Source organism: Perognathus longimembris, chromosome 1, assembly GCF_023159225.1.
Source record: "Perognathus longimembris pacificus isolate PPM17 chromosome 1, ASM2315922v1, whole genome shotgun sequence".
Taxonomy (NCBI): domain Eukaryota; kingdom Metazoa; phylum Chordata; class Mammalia; order Rodentia; family Heteromyidae; genus Perognathus; species Perognathus longimembris.
Window position 1 is genome coordinate 117,974,635 of NC_063161.1, and position 22,941 is coordinate 117,997,575.

At 38.1% G+C, this 22,941-nt stretch overlaps 1 protein-coding gene and 1 long non-coding RNA gene across 2 annotated transcripts in view; both read left to right on the forward strand.

Annotated features, from left to right (window-relative positions):
- The window catches only part of Sh3gl2 (SH3 domain containing GRB2 like 2, endophilin A1), a 191,737-nt gene that overhangs the window by 42,111 nt on the left and 126,685 nt on the right, over window positions 1-22,941 (forward strand). The gene's annotated exons all lie outside the window — the stretch shown is intronic.
- On the forward strand, window positions 2,319-21,333 carry LOC125358542. Its single transcript, XR_007212328.1, has 3 exons — window positions 2,319-3,318; window positions 17,851-17,855; window positions 21,318-21,333. It is a non-coding gene; the product is annotated as an uncharacterized LOC125358542 (long non-coding RNA).

A 22,941-nucleotide genomic window follows, 5' to 3' on the forward strand; every position in this document is an offset into this window, starting at 1 on the left:
AGGAATCTTGATTTCTTTCTCTTGGAACATCATAAAGGAATTAACATATTGAAGCCATAAAGTATTTATGTGGTTTTAACAGCAACAAAATTGTCAAGGATAATTTTTTTTCAGAAATTCTGAACTGTATTCTTCTGGATTATTCACTTCCATTGATAGTAAAAGCCAGCTAAACTTTTAATTTTCAGCTAACAGATTGCTTGCTTTTGGAGAGCTTGTTGTTGTTGTTGGTTTTTTTTTTTTTTCAACTCATTCACTCTCAGTTTCCTAACCTTATGTGAGAAATAGCTTATTTGAAAAGCTCTTTGAGCTTAGGGGAAAGTAGAGACAGACACCTTGGGTAGAGCCAAGTGGGATTGAAAGCCTTGCAATATAGTAATCATACTGAAATTTGGGACAAAATAAAATTCATTTTGGCTTTGTTTGTGGGGCTTGGTAGTCAGGGACAGAGTGCTGAGGCTTTTTGGTATGAGCAGGACTGTAGCAGAAATTGTTGTTGGGAATTATGCTGTAGAACACAGAAAAGAAAGTAGTAATGCTTGCCTCTCCCTCTAGTAGTTCACTTGCTCACATGCAAGGATGGTTTTGTTTTGGAGGACATTTGGCAATATATGGAGACAGTTTTAGTTATCAGATTGAAAGATGCTATTAGGGGCTGGGAATATGGCCTAGTAGCAAGAGTGCTTGCCTTGTATACATGAAGCCCTGGGTTTGGTTCCTCAGCACCACATAAATAGAAAAGGCCAGAAGTTGCACTGTGGACCAAGTGGTAGAGTGCTAGCCTTGAGCAAAAAGAAGCCAAGTACAGTGCTCAGGCCCTGAGTTCAAGCCCCAGGACTGGCAAAAAAACAAAGCAAAACAAAACAAAAGATGCTATTAGGATCTCATAGGCAGAAATTAAGGATACTGATAAAAATCCTACAACACACAGCACAAAAGCCAAATGAAGAATTAGCCCATCCATAACAGCAATTGTACCACTGTTGTTGTATATCCTGTTGCAGATCTGTGACTTTTTTACATAATTCTGAAATATATAAAGCTCTGAAGAGATGAATTTTCTTCATAATTCATTTAGCCATGGTGCCTCTTCTGTCTTATGTTGGAGGTGTGCATAGTCTTGATTTACCTGATTTTGTGAGAATGCTAATGGAGTGTACTGGTCCAGAAATAGTTTTGGATTTTACACATATAGTCAATATAATGCATCACTGTTCATATGTATATATATATGTATGTATTTATGTATATATGTTTGTAGAGATATTGGAGGTTGGACTCAGGGTATCACATATGTTAGACAAACCCTTTGCCACTGAGCCACATACCAGCACTAAAAAATTCTGTATTGGAAACAATTTGGGTACCAGAGTTTTATAAAAGGTCTGTGGCTTTATATATTGAATGTTAAATTCCTGCCTCATTTCACTCTTTAAGACATTGAGATCTTTCAGCAATATTGGTTAATATTTTGAATACTTTAAATAATACTGGATTATTATGAGAAATTTTAAGTACCAAAGTAGTAATATTGTCATCAATCTTACTGTGCAGTGCTTGCTGTGCAGCAGACACTGTACTTAGAATTATTTTTTTCCCCCAGTCCTGGGCCTTGGACTCAGGGCTTGAGCACTGTCCCTGGCTTCTTCTTCTTCTTTTTTTTTTTTCTCAAGGCTAGCACTCTGCCACTTGAGCCACAGTGCCACTTCTGGCTGTTTTCTATATATGTGGTGCTGGGGAATTGAACCCAGGGCTTCATGTATGGGAGGCAAGCACTCTTGCCACTAGGCCATATTCCCAGCCCCCTTAGGATTTTACATGCATTGATTAATTTAGTCTTTAGAATTCTGTCATACCTGATTTACAAATGAACCAACTGTAGCATAGTGATTTGCCTGATTTTTAGTGTGGCGATCCCATACCAGGTAGATTGCAGAATTCTGGTATAATGAAAGAAATAACTAGTTATGCAGAATATCCAAGCAAGAGAGGGCTGTGCTTTGTTCTTGGGTAAATTTCCTTATAGCCTTCATTTCTCACCTCTATGCCTCATAATGGAGCATTTCTCTATTAATCTATTATGTTAATTTTTTCACAAAGTTAATTGTTAAATGCTTGCTGAAATAGTTAAAAAAGAATAGCTCAGTGAAGCAGAATTTATTTACATATTCTTGTGTAATGGACATTTAAGCTGTTTCCAATATTTCACAATAGAACTTGTCTACATCTCTGGTAATTTCGTTAGGAACTAATTTTAAAGGGAGTAACCGAGAGTGGGTAACTTTTTGCCAACTTTTTATGTGTGCTGCAAAGCGTACAGAGTGTTAGCCACTTTCTCTGATTTCTGATTTTATGATATGTCATCCTGATGTTTTCTGAGAATATGGGACAAATGGCTGGACATTCAACATTTTTTTAAATTGGTCATAAGTTAGAGTTAAAAAATTAACTCAGGAACAAAGCATTCAGATTAAGGAGTTGGAATCATTTCCTAAAACTTTGAATTTTAATAACATTGATCAAGGTAGATTGTATTCATAAACTGCTTTGTAAAAAGGCATCTCCTTTGTACAACTACTTAAACATAAAAAAAATTTAAGAATCACAGTGTCTTTTTCCCTTCAATGCAGGGATCTAACTCAGTAAGTACTCTCCTTCCATGAAGTTAAATTCATTTCACATCGGGAAAGTGGCAGAAATAAGGATAATTCATCCTTAGGGGTCCTCTAACCAGAGCCATCCTGGTGTATGAACAGGGCATTCCCCAAACACCCATTCAGGAATTATTGATGGCGTACTCATTCCATGCCACATGCTATTTTGTATTTAACATCCAGTGAAGAGCAAGTTTATAGAAAACAATAAAAGCAGTAACTATTATTCTAACAACAACAATAACAGCAGTGAGTGCTTCTTAGGTATGGACACTATTCTCACTGGGTGTCCATGTTGATAATTAGTTCTCATCCAACCCTATGAGACAGATACTCTTTCTCTTCATGTAACTGATGAAATTGAGACACAGAATGGCTTTATACAGTAAGCCACTTTACTCATGGATTTACTACTCATGTTTTTGACCAAACATGTTCAAAGAACATTTTTTTAATTAAAAAGGAATTAAAACAAAAGTTATATAGCCCTGCTGATGTGGAAAAGACCCTAGTCTTGTGTTATGATGAAACATCTGTAGTACAGTACTCAACTCTCTGCATTCTAAGCTTTCATGGTTTTTCCTTACTGGCTCTCTCCTTGGTACCATATAGCTGTGATAGATAGCAAGGGTGAACTGTTATGTCTCATGGACATAAAGACTAAGTAATAGGATATTTTAACTTAGGTAAAAGCAGGCCAATTATTTTAGGAGGATAGACACTGAGATGGTAGATACACTTATCTGGGTTTGAGAAAGTAGTGGGTTTAGCTAACAACCTCCAGTAGAGTGGGAGAAAAACGGATCAGAAATGTTTTTCAAAATGGAATTTGTCACACTGTGTGTTTAGATAGAGAAGGAAGAGAGACTTTCATGGGTAAAGCTAGATTTTCTAGCTTGAGCAACTTGCTGGATTATGGTTCCCTTTAGAGGATTGGAAAAAGCTGAGAAAAATGAGAAACATTTTAGATTGAATTCAGTTGTTCAGGAAACATTATCTACAGAATATTTGGGAGTTTATAGCCTGGTACTCACCAAACTTGCATAGATATTTTCACAAAATGATTTTCTTTAAAGATTCACAGTGTGTAATTTATAAGAAAATCTTAGAGCTTTTAAATGATAGTGACAGAATTTCAGTTCATTGCTATGGTTTTGTGTATGTGATTCCTGTAAAAACACATTGAAATTTAATCACATTTTAAAAACTTCTGGTGCTTATAGACAACTTTATAATATGAAATAATAATCTCTGAGCAGATAGGTTAATTGCACTTTTTCTTTACTGTGTGTATATATATATGGTATACATCTGTCTGTGTACTGAATTTTAACTCTGGGCTTTGTGCATGTTGGGCTTGTTTGTTTGGCTGGTGCTCTACCAATTAACTCACCTTCAGCCCTGCTTTTTGCTGGTTATTTTGGAGATGGAAATTCAGGTTTTCTTTGCCTCAGGAGTATTTTAACTATGATTTCTGGAACTCAAACTGTGAGTAGCTAGAATTATAGGTGTGAACTGCCAGTCCCGGGTTTTACTGAAGATAACTTTATAGTAAATCTCTATGTACATAAGAACGTTTTTGATATTAGTTTCTTTGAAGGTAATTAAAACTAAAATTATTAGATCACACTATGCACTGTTGAAAAATTACTTTTTTAAAGAGGCTGTGCTTTATGTCTGTCAAATATCTGTAAGACTTGCCGCTGTCATCCAGTAAAATGTTGTCTTAATCTTTGCGACATACTTCCTACGTTTTTAAAAGGTATCCTACAATCACAATCACATAATGACTGTGATCAGTCAGTGGCTGATTCATACAGAACATTGCCAAAGAGTTTCACTAAAATAATCAGATAGGAAAGGGAAGATTATGACAGTTGTTCTTTAACTCAGTCTAAAGTATTGCTATTTGGACATTGATGATACTTAACATCATTTGAGATAAGTTGGCCTAAGACTGGCTGACAATGTGGGGTACTTGAGCTCACAGAGGTGCCTATTTCTCATTGTGCACTAGCCCTGTCTCTCTTTGATGAGTTGTAGAAAATTCAAGCCATTATGTGGATAATTAAGAATAAAAACAGATCTTACTGAACACCTGGGGGGGGGAGGGAAAGGGGGGGAGGGAGGGGGGCATGAGGGACAAGGCAACAAACAGTACAAAAAATGTATCCAATGCCCAACGTATGATACTGTAACCTCTCTGTACATCAGTTTGATAATAAAAATTTGAGAAAAAAAACAAAAACAGATCTTACTTTAAATTTCTTGGTGATCTGAGCAGAACTGGATGTCTTTTAGAGTGGCATCATGCCAGTAATTGCCCTAGGTTTTTACTTTTTCCCCCCCTAATTTGTTCAGTAAAACGTTTGCTCTTTAACTTTTAATTTCTGTAATTTTCCCACTTTGGTTTTCCATAACCAACATCCATGTTTTATACAATATTGTTGAGGTTACTAATTTCTACTCTCAGAGTCAGGGATACTGGTATCTTTTGACTTTTCCCAAATGCAAAATTTGGGCAAACTTAGAACTAGATGATTTTATATTTGTAATTTTTATATTTTCTGCATGCAAGCAAAGCTTCTTGTAACTTTTCTATGAAGAATACACACTATTAATTGTTTTGAAAGTTTATTCCCTAGAGATTATTAGGCTTGCTACTTGCCAGGGTGACATATTAAAAAAAATAGTTTGTCCACCCATCTGTTTCTTCCTATAATCCCCCCAAATACTCATCAACTTGGAGAATTGTAATATGCAAATAAGCCATCTGCAGTGTCCAAATGGGAGGACAGCTTCCAGTTCTTAGGTGGAAATCTGCCAGTGGCTGGATAGTAATTTCAATAGCTTTCTTAAAAGGGGACAGTCTTTTTAGAAGCAGCATGACTGAAAATATCTTCATGGTAATAGAGACACTAGAATTGGATCCCTGGGGCACTGGTAAGTAAAAAAATCTATTTCCACATTCTGCCCCACCTGATACCTGTATTCCATCAGAGATGCTATTTATTTTATGCTTTTTCCTCCAAAGACAAAATATGGCTACCAAGTAGAAAATATGAAAATGTGAATTGACAATACTTGTGCTTTTCCGATGTCTCCCTAGGCCCATCTTATTACCTGACAAGGTGGGCTGGAAGGTTCTGTCTGTCTTCTGGATTTCAAAATGAGGACAGCAAGACACAGCCTCAGTAAGTGATGAAAATGGACACGAGTCTGGCTTTTGGTGCCTGAATCGATGGGGTTTATGCTTTTGGCATAAAAACAAAAACACAAAGACTGTCCACACTCATTTCTTCAGTTATTGAGAGTAAGAATTATACTCAGTGTAACAGCAGAATGAAATATCTGCTCTTTCTCATATCTTCCCTTTCCCTTGAGTTTTTTTTTTTTTTTTTTTGGCCAGTCCTGGGCCTTGGACTCAGGGCCCGAGCACCGTCCCTGGCTTCTTCCCGCTCAAGGCTAGCACTCTGCCACTTGAGCCACAGCGCCGCTTCTGGCCATTTTCTGTATATGTGGTGCTGGGGAATCGAACCTAGGGCCTCGTGTATCCGAGGCAGGCACTCTTGCCACTAGGCTATATCCCCAGCCCCTTTCCCTTGAGTTTTAAAAATTAATCACTTCCAATTTGCTGCTACTTAACAGTGTAAATTAAATCATTGTTCCTATTTAGTTTTTCTCCTTTCTCTTTCACCTGATTGAGCCTCTCACTGGTCAGAAGAAGATTAGGGTAAGAGGCTGAGCTCTGGTGTTCTTTGTCAGGCCCCTATGTCTGAATGTCCTCAGATAGGTAAGCCAGATCCTGCCAATGAATGGTTGTACATACTCGAGATCTGGCATTAGACAGAACGAGAAACCCACGACTGTTAGGGAGTGACTTGGAGAATTTCAGGGTTGAAGAATCAGAGGATGTGGAAAATTTTTAAAAGAGAAGACTGTGGAAGCTGACATGAAAGTATTTGAGTATTATTAGAAAATGAGAGCACAGTATATTTTTACTTTTAATTTGGAAATAAAGAATAAAGTACAAACACCTGTGTACTCATTTGTCAGATTTACCTGTTGTTAAATTTAATTCTCCTGTTTTATCATTTCCTACTGACACACATAGATGCACATGTACACATGTATGTATGCATTGTATTTTTCTGAAGTGTTTAGAGGATATGCTAACAGTCATGGCCCTTTATTTCCTAGAAATTGAGTTTTTTTTTCTTCTTCCTAAATTACATTGATAGAACTTAAAAAAAAAAAGTTGAGCTAATTTTTTTTAATGTTCTCTTCCAGCATAGTATATAAAGCCAAGTAGTTATTTCATTGGTTAGTTTCTGTTTTGCTTTTTCTCCTTCCTTCTTTTGTGTACCAGACTACTTGGGGCTTGGACTCAGAGTCTAGGCATTGTCCCTGAGCCTTTTTACTTATGGCTAGACTTCTCAGTTGAGGCACAGATCCACTTCCAGGCTTTTGGTAGTTAATTGGAGAAATACAGATAAGAATCGCATGGATTTTCCTGCCTGGGCTGCTTTTGAACTGCAATCGTTAGATCTGAGTCCTGACTTGCTATGATTATAGGCATGAGCTGCCAGTACCTGACTGACATTCACTAATTTTATGAATGTGCTTGTTCTTTTTCAGTGATCTTCAGTTTTTAGTTATTGGATATTTCTTCATCATTAGATTCAGGGATTAGTGGGAGTATTATACCAGTGATTTTCTGTCCTGCTCAGAGTACAACTTCTGCAGGCACATTATACCCACTAGTGGTGATGATGTTGACCTGTGCCTTGACCATTGATTTGTGTTTCTCTTGCAGTCATCTATGGGGAGATACTTTACAAGAACATAAGATATCCTATGTTTCATTCAAATCAGTGCTACATTTAGCATCCACAGAAGATTCTAACAGAGCCAGTCTTTCCGGTCATAGATGCACAATCATAGCTTTCCATCTGAATACATTTGTTTTAAGATCCTTTCCTCATTACTATGTTTTTCTTTCTGGTTTGGACTTAATGAACTCCAATTTTCCATTGGTTTATAATTTACTACTTTGCTCAGTTGTATCCATGTGGCATAGCCGTATTATTGCTTTGTTTGAGAGCATTTTTACTTCCCGATATAGCAGGATATTCCAGGATTGTCTTGTATATACACTGACCTTGGAATCTCTTTGAGAATCTCAGATTTCTGTAGGTGAGAAAAAGAGTACAGACTACAACTCACCTTTCTGGTAAACCATTCAGCTCTATGAAGTATTAGGCTAGGCTTGGAAACTCCCCATTTCCTGGTGGTTGGCGAATCAAGTAGTAAAAAAGGACAATTTTGATTTGTGATTGTAAAGGGAGGAATATATATCCAGACTATGTGAGATGAAGATTAGTCTCATATTTTATGTATTTGCCAGCCTTGGCTAGAGTTGGCTGGCAGATTGTGTCCTTTTCCTTTGGCTGTCCTCTTTGGGAGGGGACTAGGCTGCGTTTAAATGAGTCATATTCTGATGCTTTCTCACGCTTGCACTTTCATTTGTACTGTGGTCTCACTGACTCTGTCAGCTCTCCTTTAATATTGGGTTGTCCTGGATGAATGATGAAGGCAGAATGTTCTTCTTCCTTTGGGGGAAGCACTTTGCTGCAGGGCCTTGCAATACATGGTTCCCCCCACTTTTTTTTTTAACAATTCACCTCCCTGTGAGCCCTCCCCCCCACAGTAATTTACAAGATATTTTCTTACATTTCCAGTTTGAAGCTAAAGTTATACTCAAATTTCCCAAGAGATACTTTGAACAGAAGGCTTGTGTGGTAATTAGGGGAGATTAATTCTATTATATAGGTGAGAAATAAGGCAAAGGGGGGGTGGGTTGCAGCTGGTAAGTGGCTGAATCAGGACTTTGTCCCAGACCTTCAGTCAGCTCCAAAGTGGATTACGTGGTTTAGAAACTGTTGAGGATATACAGAGGATGGATTTCTTCCGTCTTAGTCAACTTCCTATCTGAGCACAACCTTTCAAAATGAAGGAGAAGCTGAGATCACTCTGTGGTCTTCTTGGTGCTTTATCCTAAACCTCCGGGCCACTCCAAGGCAATAGAACAAATTAGGGTTGTAGATCTCACTGCTTGTGGTTGTTGAAGCAGAGCAGAGAAGCCATTTTTCCTCCTTGTTTTTTTAGTTTGGACTTCCTCATCTGATAGCCTTTACCTGAGCTGATGAGCTACCTTGCAGCAGCAGGATGTTGTCCTTTTTATTCCTTATAGTTCCAAGAGGGAGGCTTTGACCACAGAACACAGTAGATGGAGCTGGTGAAATCCAGGTTTGTGTACTTGGCAGGTACAGATCAGGGATAGCTTCTGAACACTCCTGGACTCCTGCCTCTCCCACCCCCATTAATCTCTATATGTCAAGAGACTCTCAGCCTATGTGAGTATTTTCAGATTACCTGGCCCATGGCCATGTTTGGGAGTGGATGGAAGGCTCAGTTAAGGAGACCACCTAAGGGTAGAGAACCACACAGCTGTCCCTGGCCCCTCATTGGGAATTAATTGGGCTCTGTTTTCTTCTCTTGAATGTATTTCTCTGAGAAAGCTTTCTCCAACTCTCTGTAGATTGTGATAGACATTAACAATCTTTCCCTCCCCCCATTGTAGCCTCTTCTGTGTCTTCTCTACCTCCTTTTGGAGAATTGGCTCTGCCTTCCATGTCCCTAATAGATTCCCTCGGGAAGATTTCCGAGCCCTTTATTCTGTAGGAGAGTCAAGGGGGAAAAGTCCTTCAAAATGGCCTCCATTGTTGCAGCATTGGGACTTCTCTTCTACCTGCTATCTTGAACAGGGTCTGTGCCAGGAATCAGGATGACTTGATTTATCTTCTACTTCTTGTCAGGCCTTGGATTATGTGCTATATGTTCAACTTCTCATTCAGTTCTATGACTGCCCTGTAAATGTAGTATTAAATATTAAATGACACATTTAATCTTCCAACAGAAGAACAGGGGCAACCAGTCAAGCCTGCCAGGTTCTGAAGCCAGTGTTCCTTCAGCACACTCAAGGAATAAAGAGATCAGTTATCAATTTTCTTAGGAGTCACCAACAAGACACCCTGTCTGGTTCATTCTCTATTTACCTTGCAGTGCTGGAAGTCATATCAGTGCATAGATCATGGTGCCCTGAGTTTCCTTCAGCTCATCTTCTTGTGAGAAGCCTAGAATGAACACACTTTGTGGGAAGCCATAGGGGAGCTGTAGGAAGTGCTTGGTCCCAAGTTGCTTTGCTATGTTCTTCATTTGTGAGCCAGCACAGAGCTCTTCTACACTGTGGGCCTGTAATGGTGGCCAACTTCCCTGCAGTGATTCTACTCTGCTGGAGAAAAGAGAATAACAGAAGTGAAGTGTTAGCAAGCAGACCCCATCTGTTACCTGCTTTCAGACATTACAAATAATTATTGAAGTCATCATAATTTCAAGGTGTTTTAGATGTAATCACATTAACATGAAAAACTTATATTTTTAATTCTGACAGTATAATTTGTATGTAATGCTATGAATGTTACCAATTAAAAACTGAATTGTGGTGACTGTGCTCTGATGGTATTTTGAGGAGGTATTTATTATCTTGCCATGTCCCTTTATCCCTCTGTGGTAGCTGTGTAAACAGAGGATAAAAGCCAGGTAAAGCTCCTGGGAAAGAGGCTCCAGATGGCACCAGCAGAAGGCGCCGGTCATTCAGGGTGGCAGCGTGGCTCCCAGTCCATGAAACTGTGGATGGTTTATTTTCACTGCTCTAGTAACTCCATGAAGAAACAGAAGCCTGGGAAGATCTGGCATCCACCCATTCTGCTATATTGAGCTGGGCCTCCGGGCCTCCTAGTCTCCCTTAGCTTCTTTGCTCAAGGCTGGTGTTCTACTACCTGAGCCATACTTGCATTTCCAGTGCTTATTTTATTTTTTCTGGATTATTGGAGATAAGAGTCTTAGTGGTTTTTCTATGTAGGCTGGCTTCAAACTACAATCCTAATATATCACATGAGGAGCTAGGATTACAGGAGTGAGGCACCCGACTCCCAGTTCTGTTTTAACTTCTTCACATCCTGTGTTCCTTTTTCTTCCTTCTGTTGCGCAGTATGAATGTGATGACAAACATACACGAGACTGAATAGCTCTGAGAACCTTTTGTCCAGAGGAATTTTAATGGATCTTTGTAATGGCATCTTTGTAGTACAGAGCACAAATCGCTGCATAGCTGAGATAGAATTATGTGGCCAAGGTAGTTACCTTCCTCTGAGACTCAGTTTTCCTTCTTTGAAAATTATATCATTAGTAAATTTCTAAAATGCAGTGCCAAGGTTAAATGTGTCTCGAGTCCTGGAATGGCCTTATCATAATTCTGTTGTATGTACACACCTATCTACTCAAGTAGGTAGGTGTCCCACCTAATGGAGTACAAATTTGCCTTGGTAACTTTAAAACTTTTGACTGATGTGAAGATCCTGAGATGAAGAAAACTAAGGTATTAACACATATTTGAAGCTGGATTGGAGCTTTCTTTTCCTTTAGTGAGTAGCTATTTCTCTGTCTCTGTCTCTGTCTCTATCTCTGTGCCTACCCCGCCTTCCCTTGACCTTGCTATCTGTCAGTATTCCCAGGGCCTTGTGCTTTGCATGTTTGTGTTCTCAGCCGATGCTGTATCACTTGAGGCACACCTCCAGCTAAGCTTTTTTTCTGATTGTTTTGAAGATGGAACCTCATGGGCTTTTCTGCCTAGGCTGACTTTGAACTATAAATCACTGGATCTCAGACTCCTGAAGTAGGCAGAATTACAGATATTAGCCACCAGCTTTCTCTTTTGCTTTTGTTTTTAATGGGTAATTTTAATTTTAACCAAAATGTTATGGACAGATTTGTCCAGCTCAGGGGATAGTTGAGTAGTGGGTACTAAGTATTAGTGGATGAAATCCTGCCAGCTGTTCTTTTATAGATCTCGAGAGGGAAATAAGACTTTGTCTTGGTTGCCAGCTAAGGAATTGATCTCAAATCCAATTCCATCAGAGAAGCTTTGGTATTTTTAGAAGTAAAGCTCACCCTAACACAGCATATGGTGATATGGAATACCAACTGTTTATAAAAAAATCCATGTTTTAATTAATTTCTAGAAAATTAAATTGCCCTTTTCCCCTGATGCTTTCTGTCCATCAAACTACATGAAACTGCATCAAAATTCAGAATGTAGGCCTAGTTACAAGGCTTTTCTGTTTTTCAGATGGAACAATTATTTAACAAGGGATTCTATTATACCCCGAAGCCCAGTGTGTTTTAGTATCAGTAAAACATTAGTGTAGTTTCATGATGGAAATGAAATATAGTAAGTGTAAGTCACTCTCCTGAAATTGTGATATCATATCTATAATTGCTATGCAGCTTGGGTAGTTGTGTAGGATAATTCAGGGGAAATGAGATTTAAAGGAATAAGATGCCAGATTTTGGCAATTCAGCACCACATTTCACCATATTCAGTGGATCCTTTGGTTTTGTATTCAGAGAACATTTTTAGCTTGCCTTGCCTTAGGCCTGCTTCTTTTGTTTTATCTGAGTTCCACTTCTCAGTGGTAGTCTGCTCTATGACTCTCATTTGATATGTGACCCATAATAGCATTAAAAATTATCCGGAGCCTATGCATGCAAGTTTCTTGATGTCGCTGCATGCTGTGCTGGTTGTGTGCAGGTGTTTCAACCCTGGCTTTGCACTGGGTTTCAGTGTGAAGAAGGGTGTGAAGTGGACTGGCTGGGAAGATCAGGATGTGGTAGGAGGGTAAAAGCAAAAGGCACATGCTGTGACTTCTGTTTCTTCTTAAGATCTTTGTGATACTGATATAACACCAGAAGGACCAGAGACTAGAAAGACATTACTGCTGAGTATTCTATTCTGTTTCCTCACCTTGAGTAATGATGTAATACTAGAAGCTCCCAAGCCCCATTTGGTTAATAGGGTGGCAAAACCTACACTCTGCCTACTGTTTTATGGGCATGATAAGACTGGGCCACTGACAGTTTCTTCTGCCATGGCTCTTCCTCCCTTGCTGACTACACAGGATGAGAAGACTCCAGTTGTTTCAGAACTTGGTTGTTCATCCTGTAAAATTAATCATTATGATGAGAAGGAAAGGTAAGTACCAAGTGAGTTAATATGTGACTCTTAATAGCATTAAAAAATTCCAAGGCCTACGCATTAACATTGCTTGCTACTCCGGTTTTAACTGGACCTCTGGCATACAAGTAGTGCCTCTATGGAGGAAGTGGTGAGAGGATGAATTGAACTGCTTGATCACCAGCCTTCACTGTTAGAACATGTTCTGTTAATAAAATAAACCTAAAATGTGGAACGTGCATACATTAAACAGTTAATGGTATACATATGTCAGATTCTATAAACTATTCTCATAATTCCTCTAAGAAAATCAGTTTTAGGTAGTATATTCTGTTTTAAGAAAATGAAATAAAAAGCGATTTTTTTTTGTAGTTTATTGAGAGAGAAAGACAGGTATTATCCAGCTCTGGCCTCCTAGTATTCATAATAATTCCCTTCACACAGTCAGTAATTAGGGTTTTTCTAATGTGAATGAGTTCTCTGGGATTTTGGATATAAATTTTCTCATTTCCAAAATAAGAGTTTTGTACTATAAACTGATCTTGGACACACTGTCATCTCTGATAGAACTTGGATAAAATGCTATGCTTTCCAAATAGACAATCAGTTTAATTAAGATCATATATTACTTTTAATATTTTATATTTCTTCATACCTGTAATAGAAACTATTTTTAAATTTTATTTTTATCTCTAAATAGTTGTACAAATGAGTTGCCATTCAAAAAAGTGGTATATGAACACAATGAATCTCTACTCTTTGCCACCCTAGATTTACTGAGAATATTTTTTTAAACTAGCAATCTTCATTCTTTTTTTTAAACTATTTTTCTTTATTGTCAAAGTGTAGTACAGGGGGTTACAGATTCATATGTAAGGCAGTGAGTACATTTCTGGTTCAACTTGTTACCTCCTCCCTTGTTTCCTCTATCCCCCCTCCCCTTACCCCTCTCCCAAGAGTTGTGCAGTTGGTTTACACCAAATGGTTTTGTTAGTATTGCTTTTGGAATGGTTTGTTTTTTTATCCTTTGTCTCTCGATTTTGATATTCCCTTTCCCTTCCCTAGTTCTAATACCCGTATAAACAGTATCCAGGGTACTCAGATGAGATATAGTGGAAGTGGGCTACAACCACAGGAAGAGAATACAAGAGAAACAAAACTAAACAAAACAATCAAACAGACAAGAAAAAAAACCCAAAAGGTACTGTTTCACATGGCATGTTGAAAATAATTATAACAGTGCTATAACCCTTGTTTCTTTAACGTGGAGTTCATTTCACTTGGCATTGTCTTATGTGATAATATGGGTGTAGCTATTGGGATAGTTTGATCTTCTACTATGACTAGCCTAATCATGTACTAGCTATTCCCTATGTGGGACACCATAGGGTTTATGTTTCTTTGGGTATGGATCATTTCACTCAGTAGGATTTTTTCCAAGTCCTTCCATATCCTTATGAGTGAGGCAGTGTCATTCCTTCTGATGTAGGCATAGAATTCCATTGTGTATATCTACCACATTTTCCTGATCCACTCGTCTACTGAGAGGCATCTCAGTTGGTTCCATGTTTTAGCAATGACAAGTTGTACTGCGATGAACATAGTTGTGATGGTGGCTTTAGTGTGGTCTTGCTTGTAATCTTTTTGGGTAGATGCCCCAAAGTGGGACTGCTGGGTTATAGGGGAACTCTATGTTTAGCCATTAAGGAACCTCCACACAGCTTTCCAGAGGGGTTGAACAAGTTTGCATTCCCACCAACAATGTAGTAGGGTTCCCTTTTGGCCACATCCCCTTTAGCATTTGTTCTTATTAGATTTCCTGATAATGGACATTCTTACTGGGGTGAGGTGGAATCTGAAAACATATTCTACAGTTTTGCTCTAGAATGACTCTGACCATCAGAGATTGAGTGTGGACTTTAGATGAACTATTTGTATTTGCGAGGCAGGCTAAATGTAGTTTCACAGGCTTTATGTCACCTGCCAATGTTGTATTTCTGTGCTTCTGTATTTCTGTGCTGAGCCATTTCCTCACCTTTTGACCACTTCCTCCTAGCTTTCAGTGCAGAGATGATGTCCATGGTGTTGTGATGGGATATGAAGTGTCTTCCAAGGGCTCATTTGCTGTGAAGGCTTGGTCCCCCACTGGTAGTGCTGTTTAGGGAGGTGGTTGTTTCATGAGTGCACTAGCTTTATATGTGGGGGATTAATGGACTATAAAGAGGTGGGGCTGAGCTGGAAGAAGTAGATTAGTGGAGACCTACTTTGAATGATAGATTGTGGCTCAAAACCTTTCCTCTTTCTTTGTTTGCTTCCTGGCGGCCCTTAAGTGGGTAGCTTTCCTCTGCCATCTCCTTTGACTGCAGCCTTCTTCCTTGTATAATGCTTGACAGCAATGGAGCTACCATACAACAGATTTTGACAACGATAGGGTTAAACATTTTGAATACCATCCCTATGTATAATTATCTCCACTTACATTGTCCTTACACGCCGCCCCCCCTCCCGGGAAAATAAGCCCTTTAATTTCCTGATAGAAAGGATAAGAATTCTTATGCTATGGGTGGTGAAAGCTTCTGTGGGAGGCTTAGGTTCCAATTCAGGTGCTCCTTTGAAGGTCTCTAGTTGTAAAAGAAAGGGAGGCCTGGGGTTGAACAACTTACCTGTAGGAGCTCAATTTGATTTAGTTTCATGTGAGCACTTAGGGTCCAGCATCCCTTTTCTGGGAGCTGGGGATGTATATTGCCAGACTTATAGAGGAGGACCTGGGCATGTAGAGAAGGCAGAAACTTGCGGAGAAGCTACAAGTTGTTTATAATGTATACAACAGGCCAGTCTAGCAGATGTGTGTTAGGCCCTTGGGAGTCAGCTATGTGATGCCTCTTGACATTTATGAACAATGGAGAAAAATGAATGGATCCCTTCAGTTTTCCAAGGATTTTCTAGTCTTTCCCATATCAAGTTGGGGAGCATTACTGGAAAGGTTGGAAGGATGAAAGCCACATGTGGCAAATGATATTTTTCTCTAGGTGCAGTGTGTCAGCCAGGTCATCGTGGCAAGTAACCTAGAGATAGGAAATGCAGTGACTAGAATGTGGGCCCCTGATCTGCCAAGGTTGGCAAGTGCAACAGCATAGATGCTTTCCTTTCTAGGCACAAGATTTGGATGTCTTACCTCTTGCTGTGTTTTTTCATAGGTTGTCAGTTGGGTTTGGATTTGGATTTGCATGTGAGCGTGCATGTGCAAGTGCTGGCATATGAAGTATTAATGATGATGTTAGCACTAACAAAAAGTATTATTGGATGCCAGTGGCTCATGTCTGTAATCCTAGATACTCAGGAGGCTGAGATCTGAGGATAGTGGTTCAAAGCCACCTTGTCAGGAACTCTGTGAGTCTTTTACCTCAAATTAACTAGCAACAACCTGGAAGTGCAGTTGTGGCTCAAGTGGTAGAGCATCAGCCTTGAATGTAAACACTTAAGAGACAGTACCTAGGCCATGAGTTCAAGCCTCAGTACTGGCATACACATACACCATGATGTATTTACATGCTACCTTTGGATTGAGAAATCTAAGTTGAACTTTACCACATAGTTTTAGATCGGTACCAGGACTCGCCACTGTGATATTGTGAGATTGTTTCATACTGGATGGATGGTGTATGCCATGAGCAGCCTGACTAACCTACTAAAAGTCCCTAGTTGCATATCCCACATCCAAACCCTTGAAATGTTCTATTGACTTTTCAGCTGTACAACTCATGGGAGGAAACCTTATGATACAACATTCAGCACACAGCAGCATTGGTCTAACCCAAGCCATTGTTCTTTTCTTTTCTTGTGCTCATCAGACTCTGCAAAACAACCTTCTCTACTACCAGAATTAGGCTACAGTATGATTTCTTACAGTCTAACTATTTCAATAATAATATTAAAGGAAACAAGATGTCATGTTCTTTTGGTTAAGGAACATTATTTTTTCATTGTGCAAGTTTACTAGCATTGTGAGTTAATAATCTTTTTCCCTACATCAAACCAAATATTTAACCTATACTGAGAAATAATCTACAGTAGATACTTAATTCAAGTAATTTTTCTAATATTTGTTGAATTACCAATAGATACCTTTTCCTCAATGTCTTTACAGCCAAAACAAAAATTCAGGTTACTTATCTCTCTCATTTGTTGCTGTAATAGTTGCCTATTCTGTTTTTCTTTGGTGATTTTCTGTTATAGATTGTATAATTATTTTAGTATGTAGAACACTAGAATAGAATAGAGGTCTCCACATGTGAAAATGCATTGCTATTGGCAAATATTTGTTTCCACTTTGCATATAGGGGAGTACCTGCGCTAAGCTATTAATTACTTCTAAAACTTTTCACCTAAAGTCTTTGTCACTAAAATGATCTGTTCTTAGTAGCCTTGTTTTCTGAAAAGATTTGAAGCTTTTGGGTGGAACTTGGAATAAATTGGGCATTTTGGCTTGATAACTTTTAGATATGAGAATAAACAATCTTTATATCATAGTTTAGTTAATAGTTTAAAGCATATCACAGCTTTAGTCTCTTGTGGTGTGAATGAAGATTGATACTTGAATAAGTGTCCCACACTGGTAGGGGACATGGCCTCCTGGGGCCCAGCTGGGGCATGGCCATCAGATTCAGCAGAAGTTTCTTAAGTTCCCAGTCTTCTGTAACTATTGCTTTGGAGCTCATAGGGCCTGTTCTGCAATCTCCAAGCCATGGCTCATAGCTGTCTTGGAGCACTTGTTCTGCTATTTAGTGTCTCCCAATAGGGAGCTCATCCCTAACTCCTGTAATCTCTCTTTTTTTCCTGCCAGTCCTTAAAAGTAGTGCCTGGGCACTGTCCCTGAGCTTTGTTGCTCAAAGCTAGCACTCTACTACTTGAGCCACAGCTCCACTTCTGGCTTTATTGGTGCTAAATTGGAGATAACAGTCTGATGGACTTTCCTGCCTGGGCTGGCTTTGAACCAGGATCCTCAGATCCCTGCCTCCTGAGTAATCCTCAGGATTACAGGTGTGAGCCACTAGCACCCAGATACTGTAACATCTTTGAATGGATAGAGCCATATAGAAAATGGTGGAAACAGCATTCCCTTCAGACACAGATGTGTGGATCAAGTCCTATCTGTTTCTCTTTGCTGTATGCATTAGGCAAGGGTATTGTCCTTTGTGAGCCTTACCTTCATTAAAGTGGGATAATAACCTCAGAAGTTAACACATTCAAACAAGCTTGGTTACCAGTGAACTAAATCAAACACTCAATTTATATCCTCCATTACAAAGGCTTGATCAAGCTTTTGATCCCAAAGCATGGATCCCATAAGACTGATTTTTTTTTTTAAGATGTCCTAGTAAAACTCAGATGTTTTTCATTTCCTGGTACATTTCCAAACAATTTAAAAATTTTTCTTAAGATATTGGATACTCATTTGTTTATTCGCCCTCTATGCAAAAAATGTATTGGATTTCTCCCACATGCTAGGTCCTGGATTGAGAGCTAAACATACATAAATCCCATATATTAGATCCCTTTCCTAATAAAGCCTGTTCATTGTAGCAGAGGTAGATTAAAAAAAACCCAAACATCTAAATGAAAATATATAGTTGTGAAGAATGTTGTACAGAAACTAAATGATGAGATGGAGAATAATTTGAGTGATTGAAAACTGATGTATACAGAATAGCAAAACAGTATTCCTTTGAGAAATAACATGAAAGCTGAGATTTGAAGAATAAGCAGTTCCACCACATCCCTCTTCTTTGCAGGCCTGAGAGACCTGCAGAGCGAGGGCCTCTTTGTCTTCTGCCCTTAGTCTGAGCCACCTTTCTCCAGTGTAGCTACCCTTCCCTTTAACACAGCGATAGCTGCTAGGTGGGTGTCTCTGCAGCCAGGGCACCTTCTCCCTATAGAGTCCTCCTAATAGCCACCCCTCTCCAACCACCTACAGGCCTACCCCTCCAGACGAAGGTGATGTTGGTGGCTGCTGGTTGTGGTGTGCATGGTGTGTGTGTGTGTGTGTGTGGTTTTCCTGGTTCTCAAACTTTAATGGACATAGAGATTGCTTGGAAATGTGTCAAAAACTACAGTTCTAGCCCACCTCCAGAGTTTCTGATTCAAGTTATCCTAAGAAGTTTCGTTTCTAGCAAGTTCTCAGGCAAGGTTGATGCCACTGGAGTAAGAACCATATTTTAGAACCACTGATGGCTTTGCTCTCAGAACAATAAGTTTTTAGCTAGCATCCATTGTACTTATGTACAAAATAAATATGATGGTTGGTGGTTGCTTACTGTATAACATGTGAGTGTTATGTCATTTCTATCTTACAAGCACCTCTTTTGAGCTGGGTGCTAGGGTTTTTCTTTGTGTTCCCTAGAGGAAAGTTTAAGTGGCTTCAAAGTCACTTTGGTAGGAGTAGGAAATGGTAGTGTTGAGATGTGAATAGGTCTTGAGCTAGCTCCAGTGTTTGTAGCTGCTAGGCTACAAACTATGTGACTTCCTCAAATGTTAAGTCTTTTGGTAACTTAAAGCACTGTTGGGAAGTCACTGTAGGTTGCAGAGGCTGTGAGCCAAGAGTAACTTATTTAACAGTTGTTCTGTATTAGTATCTAGAAAGAATGCATAAATTCTAAATTGTAAGAATTAAGATGAAAGCATTGCCATTTTTTTATTGTGACACTTGACTAGGCAATGATTCCTTTAAAAAGATACAAAAAAGGATAGACTGCAAAATGAGAATAGTAAAATAGATTTCATTAAAATTTAAAACTTTGGTTATTTAAAAGATACACCTGAGGAGAAAGAAAGGCAGGCCATAGACTAGAAGAAAATTTATAAAACATTTTCAGAATATATAACAAGTCTTAAAACACATTAAATAGTCAATCCAATCAAAAGAAAGGTAAGAGCTTTGTACATATATAACATTTGTATGTATGATACGACATTTGTAGGTAATAATTGAAAATAGAAATTTGTTTCTTTCAATCAGTTATCTAAGGTAACATAATAGTTAATAACAGAGTTTACTTCTTAAATTGATTTCTAAGGAATAATGTAAATACTAAAAGTCTTCCTTTGGTGATATGTAACTTAATGGATAAATTCTAAGTAAATCCTAGAATTGGATTTTAATATATAATTGTAAACCTCTTTTAACTATAGGAAAGTTGAAAAATAAATCAGTTTTTACCTGAATGAGATCTTTGGCAAATATTACTAAGCTTTTATAAAGAGTTTTCTTGTATTGTGGCTGCTAACTACTTCCTTACAAACCATGTGCTTGTATTGACTATTATATTTTAGCCTTGTCCTTGTAATGGGTTAATATAAATGCCTATTGTATCTCCTCTGTAATTAAACTCAGTCACTGGCTTCTCTTGCTCCTTTAATGCATTTCCTTGGGGTAGCAGGTAAGGAGGAACCGGGAATCATCAATCCGTATATGTTTTGAATTCATATTCTTGATGGTAGTTGTACAAAGGGGGTTCAGTTGAATCAATTCACCATGTCAATTTATGAGTAAAATGCATCTTTATCAGATTACTTTGTTCTACTGACCTGAAGTTGACAAAGTACAAATCACTAATCTTATTTCTCCAACAGACAAACTACTGTGCAAGTTATGGTAAGGAAAGTCTGATAGCAGACACTCAGACAGTTCACTTTGTATGCCCAAATGCTGTGCTATTTAAATGCCTTATGTGGGTAATTTCATTTAGTGCTAGAAAAACTCTATGAAAGAGGCTTGTTTTTTTACACACAGTTTGTATATGTGTATACATTAACATACACAAAATTTAAAATAAGAAGGAACTGCTGATTTAGACAGATGTAAATGGCAAACATTGGTTCAGATTCAGCTGTTGTTACATTTAACATCTGAAACTTTCTATCCTCTGAATCTGCAGAGCCGGATAACATACTAGATCACGGCAAAGGTGAAGCTATAAATCTCTTGGTACCACATAAAAAGCATTTAATGATAGTGGTTAAAGTGGCTACCCTAGGGGAATGTGATGGCTAATTTTGGTTGTCAACTAGTAAGTTAAGATACACTTAGGAGATTAGTATAAGACACTTCTGGGTATGCCTGTCAAAGCATTTCCAGAGACTGTTAGATAATGGAGGCTGTGACTTAAGCAGTGGTTGAATCCAATCATGAATTCAAAATTTGAAAAGACTATTGGGAGATAGTAGGACTTTGAGAGGTGAAGCCTACATGGAAAAGAGGGAGGCATGCATTTGAAGAGTGTTATCTTGGGCCTGGCTCTTTCTTGTACTTTTTGCATCCTGGCAGCCGTGAGATGGGCATGTGTGAAATATAAGCACTTGTTTTCAAAGAGATATCCTTTAAACTGGACCTAGAAAATAGACAGACTTTTTATAGAGAGATGAGTGTTTGGGGAAGAGAACATGATCAGCATTAAGGAAATACACTGTCAAAGGCATTGATATGGGTTTGAGGATTATGTAGTCCATCTAGTTACAATACAATAGACAAGAAGAGACAGAAGCTAGATTGGAAAGTAATTTGGAACCATATAGTAAAAATCTTCAGTCTTAAAGCAAAGAAGTTTGGTTTTGTTCTTCTTTGGAAAATCAGATGATTTTTAAACTTGTTCCAAGATAGTGTTGGGGTTGGAGATCCAGCTCAGTAATCAAGTTTGCTTAGCACACATGTGAAAGGCTATGGGTTTAATCAATGGTACTGAAAATAAAAGATACATGGAACTCACTTTTTAGCATTGGGAAATTCTGTAGACACCTGAGAAGAAACATTGCCTTGGAATATTTTCTTGTTGTCATGATTCTTTAATACATTCCCTTTCCAAAATGTACTGATACAGTACCTTGATAGAATCAAAACTGCTTAGAAAATGAGTCATTGGCTTTTTTCAAATAGCTCCTTTTGAATTCTAAATTTTTGTGTTGACAGTTCCTACATCTCATATCAAGTCTGTCTTTTGGTGAATTGGAAAAATTCATTTCCTGTGACAATGTTTGACTTCTCCAGGTTGAACCTGATGAAAACAACTTCTGGAAGTTTCTGACAGTGTAGGCTCATCTGACAACCCAGAAACGCATCAGTTTTTTTCCCAAGTTCTATGATGAAATTTTGATACAAAGAACACCCCTACGGCAGGAATTTATTTTCCTCCAAGTATAATTTGATTTCCTTTAAGATAGTGTATGTATAAATGTAAAAGTAATGTGAGTTGGAAATATGCTATTTTCTCTTAAACGCTTCATCATAAGGTTCTATAGTACATGTGTGTATATATAAGTGTGTATGTGTGTGTGTATGTAAAGGCACAATTGCAACTTATATTTTGAATTAAACTCATTTGACCTCCTAAATACTACATTCTGATTTGATTGAAAGGCCTGTTTTCAATATTATTTAAATGAAAAAAATCATTGCATGACATACTTATAAGTTGCCAAATATATGGTATTTGAAATGGCAATGGGAAATGCCATAAATTACGTTTCTCCTTCAAATGAAAACTAAGTTTTTTGTGTTTAATTTATGAAAGTGAGTTTGCTTTTATTAGATGTAACTCAAATGAGGCCACACTGATTTTTTTTTGATAGACACATAAGACATTTCAGGCGTGAAGAACATAACATGTAACATTCTTCTCTCTTACAGAAATCTAAATTTGGGCAGATATGTATTTCAAATCAATTTGTTATATATCAGATGTAACAGAAATGAAGAACAAGAATTGGTTAACAGTTTCAACAGGTTTATACTGAAATGGAATTTAATATGGCCAGATGTTCTATCTAGAAAAGAAATTTAGAATGACTCATACTTAAGTTAGTCTAAAAGAAGATTCTTTGAATCTACTATTTTTAACTTAGTTTTCCCACATGTCTCTGATAAATGGATAAGAGCATTTTCCCTGAGTGTAGCAAAGTTGACTTTATACCATCTGGTTGGTATCATACAATCTGGTTATAACATTAACTAAAAATCAGCCATTGAGATGCTATTTTTATTCAGATCCCTACCTGAGCTATGATATAAAATTTCATATGGGCTGGGCTCTCTGCTGATACCTAACTAGAATCCTAGCTACTCAAGAGACATAAATCTGGAGTATTGAGGTTCAAAACCAG